Raw genomic sequence first — 8,443 nt, forward strand, 5'->3', positions numbered from 1 at the left:
GGGTACTATATATAGTCCAAAAAGATGAAATACTATTGTAGAATTACAAGTCCCTGCAAGCCCTGGTAGCCATTGTTTGCTTCTCTGTGCTGGTGCCTATGGAACTATTACATAGTTTTTAAAACATTTTAATTAAAATAGAAACACTCCAAATCCTTCGCGTATCTTTTTACTATTGCTCTGCTAAGAGCAAGATGTGCCAATATTTTATGGATTTTCTTCATAAATTCCCTATAGACTACTTCAGAAAAGAGAATCATCTGAGGATTTAGGAGTGCAATAAAATGGTAATATTTGGAAAAATCACATCAATAGTAATCAATAGAGAGATACAAACCCGTCACATATTATTAGTACATATATCCGCAAACAGAACATTGTTCTTTAGTCTTATCAGGGCAAGAGAAAATTAAATAGATGGTTAAATACAGATCACAGAAGACACAGATTGCTCAAATCAGATCGGTACTGGGTGCCTAGGTGAAAACATTCTCAGCATCATTAGATAATGATGGTAGTCCGTATCTAGAAGAGGTCCATCGCAACCAAACCTTCTAATATTTCTGCATTGAGTACCTACTGATATGAGTATACTGCTTGCTTCCTATCAGGGGCGGATCTAGACTTTATGTTTAGGGGGGGGGGCGATTTTGCATAATCACGCCCCTCCTTTGCTCTGATTGGCTGGCCTGCGTTAACCCCGCCTTCTGCCCGCGATTGGCCCCGCCCCCTCCCGTTGTGGTCACCGGCTGGGACCACTCTGATTGGCTGGCCCACATTTAGCCCCGCCCCCAGCTCACGCTTAGCCCCGCCCCTCCCATTTTAATCGGCGGCTGGGACCTAGCTTTTTGCTGCTGGGGGGGGGGGGGCGAATGCCCCGATCGCCCCCCCCTGGATCCGCCACTGCTTCCTATTGGCTCATTCACCAGGGCAACCCAGCTATTGAAGGATGGGCTCTTTCCTCTCAATCCATGTCCTAGCTAAACCACTTTGGCCAGGGCCATCAAGTTAATCATATATTGGAAGGCTGAGTTCTCCAATAGGAGATTGAATGAAACTTTAGAAATACAGGTTTTAGGATATAACAAAAAAATTGTAATACCCGTTCTACAAATGGCTTCCACCATAGCTACCCAAAAGACCTGTACTTCAGGACATGTCCAGAGTAGGTACCAAAAGGAGGCTAGGTCCAACTCGCAATTAGGGCAGTTAGAATTAGCACTTCTCCCCAATTTGTGGAGTTGTACAGGAGTATAGTAGAATCTATTCAATATGATTAATTGTATCTGGTGAAATCTTGTGGAACACGTGGCTACTTTGGCAAAGCCAAGCATGAAACTCCACTCTTCCTCATTTAATTGTCCAAAGCCTGCTGTCCATTTAACCTTGAGGCTCAAAAGGAGGAATAGTAGCATATAGTATTGAGGTCGTTTTAAGGAATCCCAGCCAATGCAACTGTCTTTATAGGAGTATGACACAGCAAAAGAACATTGCTATTAAATTGAGTCTGAAGAGCAAGTCATTAATATAAATAGCCAAAAAAATAGTTTATTAGGGACTGCAAAGTCCATTTTAAATTGCTCAAAGGAATTCAGGTATTTGAGTAAAGCTGGACCTTTGGTGTGAGTTCAAAATTACACCAGATTATCAAAGGTCTCAAGTAACTTAGGCTGGGTACACACTACAGAAAATGTAAACTCTGTGGAGACATGGTCATGAGTGCATACACACTGCAGAATCGTTCCATCGTTGAACAAAATATTTAGTCCATTTATAAAATCAAATCAAACCCCACTATTATTATTACTATTATCATAGATTTGTAAGACGTCACAGTGCTCCGCAGCGCTGTACAGAAGGAGAAACGGCATGCATAAAACAAGTACATACTTTAAACAAGGTCATACAATGCAGACATAAAACCAAAGGGTATGGAGGACCCTGATCATTAGAGAGCTTACATTCTAAGTGGAAGAGGACACAGTTGAAACAAGTGGAGTGAGTATGGCTTAGAGTGGAGACTGGGGCAGCTGTGAGGGTGCATTAGTGTGAATAATATCATAGGGTGGTGGTTACCAGAGACGAGACAAGGCGCAGGTCAGAGGTAGATCTAAGAGGGCTGGAGGGAGAGTATTTTAGATGAGATTTGCAATGTATGAAGGAGTGGTGTTGTTGAGGGCTTTGTAGGTAAGGGTGAGTAATTTGAAATGGATTCTGGAGGACACAGGGAGCCAGAATAGGGATTTGCAAAGTGGTGCAACAGATGTAGAGTGGTGAGAGATGTAACCTGAAAACCTTGTCACAAAACCTACAATTTCAAATGCTTCAAACTGACATCCTACAACTCTGTTCTCAAATAACACAGGTATTTCCTTTATTACATGAATTGCTTAAAAGCTTAGTATTTCTTTCATGTGGTTGTTGCCCAAATACCAGTTCTGGAGCAACAAATTATTTTTCCAGAGGAATTGTGCAGACTGCAATACATCCTAAAGAGACTCTGCCTGATCCTAAAGACTCTAATAGTGCAGCACATGTGCTAGTGCCTGTAGCCTCTACCTTTGACGATTCCAAACTGACCAACCACCCACATCTTTCATTGTCTGAGGAGGAACACATACTCAGAAGGCTTAGCAATCTATGCCTCTACTGTGCCAGCCTAGAAAACTTCTTAGTACATTGTCCGCTGCACAAACTCAAGTCACCTCCTGGTTACCCCAAGAGTTCTTTGGACTCAGGAAATAAATTCAACTGGTCCGTAAATCAGCTTTTAAGAAAGTGTTCCACCAGCCAACTCCAGAGAGAGGGTCCTGCCCTACCAGCCAGCTCCAGAGAGAGGGCCCTGTCCCTCCAGCCAGTCCCTGGAATGCCTCATAGTACTATTCATCCCAAGCCTCCAAAGTTGTGTGCCCAGTCGGGGGTTTCTGCCGAGTCGTGTGCTCAACCCAAGCTTTCCAAGTTGTATGCCAGTCCTGCCTTTCTACTAAGTTCTGTGCTCAACCTGAGGGCTTGGGCTGAGCACATATCTCTGGGAGCTCAGGCTGAGCACACCACTGGGAAGGCCCGGACTGGGTTTAAAACATGGAGAGCTCGGATTAAGCATATATATCTGAAGGCCCGAGATGAGCCTGGACTGGGCAGATGACTCAGAAGGCCCAGACTGGGCACACGACTCAGAAAGCCCGGACTGGGTACACTACTCGGACGCCTGGACTGGGCGCATGGACGGCTTGGATTGAGCACATAATAAGGAATGGACAGCACTTTGAGGCACCTCTGACTGGACAGCACTTTGAGGCAGCTCTGAACAAATAGCACCTTAAAGCCACTCTAACTGGATAAAGTCTTGAGGCATCTCTGGCTGAACAGATCTATAAGCCATCTGTGGCTGAACAGTCTGGTAGTATGGGACCCTCTCTGAAACATTCTTGTGGGATGGAACCCTCTCTGGAATGCTCTGGAGGGACAGGACCCCCTCTGGAGTGCTCTTTAGGAACGGGACCCTCTCTGGAATGCACTGGAGATACGGGACCCTCTCTGGGGCAGGCTGGAGGGACATTTTAGAAGCAGGTATAGAAAACAATCCCAACTTGAATCTGTTTTCAGAGTCCAAAGAACATTTGGGGTAACCTGGAGGGGATTTGGGACTACAAAGCGGGCACTGCACCAGGAAATGCTCTGAGCTAGTACAATAATGGCATAGATGGTTGGCCCTTCCGAGCGTGCAGTCCTTCTCAGACAATGAGGGACGTAGGTGGCTTGATGGTTTAGAAACCTCAGTGGTAGGGGCCACAGGCATTAGAACATGTGCAGCACAATTAGTATCTTTATAAAAAAGTAAAGAGTCTGGAGGATGTACTGCAGTCTGAACATTTTCCTTGAAAAAATAATTAGTTGCTCTGGAACTGGTATTCAGGCAAGAACAACTCTGAAAGGAAATGGAAAGCTATTTAGGCACCCTAAGTAACAATGTAGAGATTTGTGAAATTTTAGAGCTGTTGTAGAATGTCCACCTGGAGCATCTGAAAGAGAGGAATCTCAGAAGCAACAGTAGACACAGTCGTTGGATGTCAAACACTGAGTTCAAAAAGCCAAAACACTCGGAATCCCCTGAACAAGAGTAGAAGGCATGCAATAGCATGCTCAAATTTTTGGCCAGTTCATGATTTCAGGATTCCCAATATGAAAGCCATGGAGAGACGTGAATGAAATGAAATGGTTTTTATTTTAAACACAGGTCACACAGGTAAAAATGAGATATAGCAAATAATGAGGCAATTAACACAAGTATATAGAAGCAGTTGAAACAGGCTCCCAGGATACCCAGGTTATCTGAGCAACAGAAGTACTGAATACCTGGCACAACAGGTTAACTGAAGGTACAGGTTAGTCAGAGTAAGCAGGTTTGGTTGGGAAGTTGGAGACCAGGCACAACAGAATAACTACTGGTTATGCGGATTGTGCTAATCCTTTTACTCAAATGGGATGGTTTAAATAGATACATATTTTCATAATGTCATCATACTGTTTTAACAGAGCTAACGACAGAATAGGACATATTCAGACTTAAAAAGTGAAAACACTATGGGGTGAAAAGTGTTCCAATGGAAGTCCACATGATAAAACTTGATTTTCTTTCAAAGGTTGACTGAGTTATGAAAATTTATTAGATGTACACATGTAATCTGTATTAATTAGTATTGGATTGTCACTTACTTTACAGTTATGAGTATAGACACGTGCACAGATTTTTAGTGGAGTTAAATGGTCACAAATTTTTTTTTTTTCATGTGCGACATATAACGCTTTCATTAATTAAATAGTAGGGTTACACTGTTGGTGTACACATTTAACATGTTGTCATTTAAAATGTTTCGAGATTGTACATGTCACCATTACAGATTTGTTGAGATTTTTTCACTGTCAACATTATTATTTGTTAGCATTACATGTGTAGGTATTTTAAAGATGTCGAAATTCTGCATGTTGGCATTACAGGTTGTCAGCATTATTAATATGTCGGAATTATTATGTGCCACCATTCCATGTTTAAGTATTTTAAAGGTATCGCAATCCAGTATGTTTAGTTAAATGTTTGTCTACATTTTCTTCATGTCACCCTTTTATGTGTCAGGATTATTTCCGTGGTTGGCTTTTCGTGTTTGGGCTTTAGAATTTGGATTTCCACCGTTTGAGTTTTCACCGCCGTAAATATTACTATTACCGCCTTGTTTAAGTCAAATTTAAAATTGCAGACACTGTCTGAGGTGTGTGTGGCTGCGGCTACTGTCATTCAACATGTGAGGAGGGAACGAGCTACAGTATCTAATAGTGCACTGTAGTAGGCTATAGGTCTGTTACCGTAACCAAGTCATTGTGTGAGGACTCGGAAAGCCTGTTCCATTTCACCAGTGTGTTGCACTCGATCAGGCTTGGTAGAGGACACTTGCTCCTGAATTGGTAGTGCCAGAATAGAGAAACCTGGAATCCACTGCCTACAAAACTCACACATCTCCAGAGATATTCACACTTGCTGCTGGTTTTGTGACAGGGTGATGTCTATTATGGCCTGTATTTAGTATTTAGCTTTAGTCTGGCATGGCTGTAATTTGTCCTTAGCTACCTTATGACCTTTGTCTGAAAGATGCAATTATAGAAGATTGGTGTTGGTCAGGGAAGATTAAAATGAGTCTAAAATCATCAACATACTGTATCAAAACATAACCACAGGCAGGGCCGGTGCTAGGGTCGTGGCGCCCTAGGCACATTTTCAAAATCGGCGCCCCCCAAGTAAATGACTGTCATTCTGTGCCAAACTGGACATACTTACCTCTGTGCACCTGGAGCACACCTTTTCTTTCTTGGAGACCTGTGGACAGGGTGGGATTAATAATGAGCCTGATGTTGCTGCAGCTCCAGGCCTCCTCAATTAAATAGGCCCATGAAGATTAAATTAACAGGGGCAGATTGGCCAGAGGCCTTACTGGGAATTTTTTCCAGGAGGCCGGTGGTCTAAAGGGCAAGCCTCATGTGTTTATTTTTTCACCTTCTGTTTTTTAAATAAATTATATATATATTCTTCACCCAGGGGGATGGGAGTGTAAGAGCTCAGCAGCCAAGGCACATTGGACTACTTCCTGGTGTCTGTCCCATCCTCAACCACCTTAATACAGGTGCAGCATGGATCAGCAATAGCAATCCCTCCCTCCCTCCCCTTCTTACTCTTCTCTCTTCTTTTTGACACTCAGTACCTGTAGCAGACTTGCTTTCAGGTGCTGGCAGCGGCTAGGATCAGTGCGACTATGAAGGACTGCACATTCAGTAGATCGGTCATATGACCAGGGCATGGCATTAAGAGGTAAGGAGTCAACGGCTGGCATAGTGTAGGGAGAGGAGTGATATTAGTGCAGTATGGGCAGATGGGTGTTATTGGGGCAGCATGAGCAGAGAGGTGGTATTAGTGTAAGATGGGCAGAGGGGTGGTATTGGTGAAGAGCAGAAGGAGTGGTGGAATTGATGCCCTATAGGCAGAGGGGTGGTATTGGTGCAATTTGAACAGAGGGGTAGTATTGGTGCAGTGTGGGCAGAGGGGTGGTATTGGTGCTGTATGGACAAAGGGATGGTATTGGTACAATGCAAGGAGAGGGGTGGTGTTGGTGCAGTGTGGGCAGAGGATTGGTATTGGTGCAGTGAAAGAAGAGGGGTGGTATTGGTGCTGTATGGTCAGAAGGGTGGTATTGGTGCAGTGTGAGGAGAGGGGTAGAATTAATGCAGCGTGATGCAGTGTGCATTAATATGGAGAATTGATGTGGTGTTGTTGTAATCTGGGGGTGATTGCAGAAATGTGCAGAGGCTGGTGGGCATTGCTGTATTTTGGGGGAGGGTATGGCTGTAATGTGGGGATGGTATAACAGATTGTTGTAATGGTATTGCTTTGATGTGGACTGGGGTGTTGCTGTAATTTTGGAGTATATAGCTGTAAAGTGGAAGTATTGCTTTGGATTGTGGGGTGTATTGATTTAATGTGTGTGTGTGGGGGGATATTTATTGATGTAATAGGGGTGCTAATAATGTGCAAATTAGGAGAAAATTGGTAAATGTGTATTATATTAATTTAATGTTGGACCTGGTTGGGGAGCCTAGAGAGCTTATTAATTGCTCTAGTTTCCAGAAGGTGAATAGTAACCCTAACCTTTTCCAAGCAGCATGTGAGAGGTCAGAGAAGCATGTTGTGGAGTTTTGCAGAAAGTGAGGGGCATGTGGGGTCATTTTGGGGTGAGTGATGTAGGCATAAAGAGTTTGATTTCAGGCTGTTTTTTTATTCTCAAAATTAAGGGTAATGTGCAGCTTTTTTGAAGATTGGATGTATTTATATGTTATGCACTGAGTTCACTTAATTCTCGGTTTTCCATATTTCATGTCACTTTACAGTTTCAAAACAGGCCCCAACATTTTGGGATCCAGACAAGAAATGTTACAGAATGTTGTGCAAGCTACATAACAGGAATGAGAGAACAACATGGTCTACCAACAGTCTTGTTCTTTAGCCCACCTAATTTTGTTTCCCAACCTTTCTTGTGCTCTCTTTTGCTCTTTTTCTTCCTTCGACCATACTGTCATCCATCTCTCACCTGCTATGTACTACCTTCCATCTTACTCTTCCTCTTCCCTGTCGTTTTCACATGACAATCTTACCCTCTCTCTACAGACTTACGGGACAGTGAGAATCTGTTTGAAGCACACAGAGCAGACTCCAACCATTATGAAAACTACTGTTACAAAAAACTTGCCAATGTTCTCGCCCCAGCTATGACAGACATTTTTACTAAAACCTTAACAAGTTTCTTTCCGCAACGATCTTGGCCACTATCATTGTCATACCCAAACCAGGCAGAGATCTTGCTCCTTGCTCCAATTATAGACCAATTTCATTACTAAACGTTGACCTTAAAATTTATGTAAAAATATTATCAATTAGACTGAATTCCCTCATTTCCTCGTTGATACACCAGATTAAGTCAGGTTTTTTCCTTGGTCGTCAGGCCTTGGACAATACCAGATGGGACATTGACCTTATCCATTCTGTTCATGTGCTTAAACAATTATCTTTGATTATGGTGTTTGACGGTGAAAAAAGTTTTGATTGTATCTCATGGATATTCATGTCTAGGGTTTTGCTGGTAAATTCCTTAATGGATTGTTAGCTTTATACCAATCTCTGCAAGGAATAGAGTCGCTTCCTCTTCTTTTCTAATTTCCAATGAAATCGACAAGGGTGCCCCCTCTAACTCTTGATTTTTGCATTGTTAATTGAGCCATTAGCTGCGAAAATACACTCCGATAAAGCTATTTCAGGTATTAAAATAGGTAAAACAGATCACAAATACTCTTTATATGCTGATGACATTCTCCTGACTCTATCGCATTCATCCACTTCATTACC

Source organism: Mixophyes fleayi, chromosome 9, assembly GCF_038048845.1.
Source record: "Mixophyes fleayi isolate aMixFle1 chromosome 9, aMixFle1.hap1, whole genome shotgun sequence".
NCBI classification, from domain to species: domain Eukaryota; kingdom Metazoa; phylum Chordata; class Amphibia; order Anura; family Limnodynastidae; genus Mixophyes; species Mixophyes fleayi.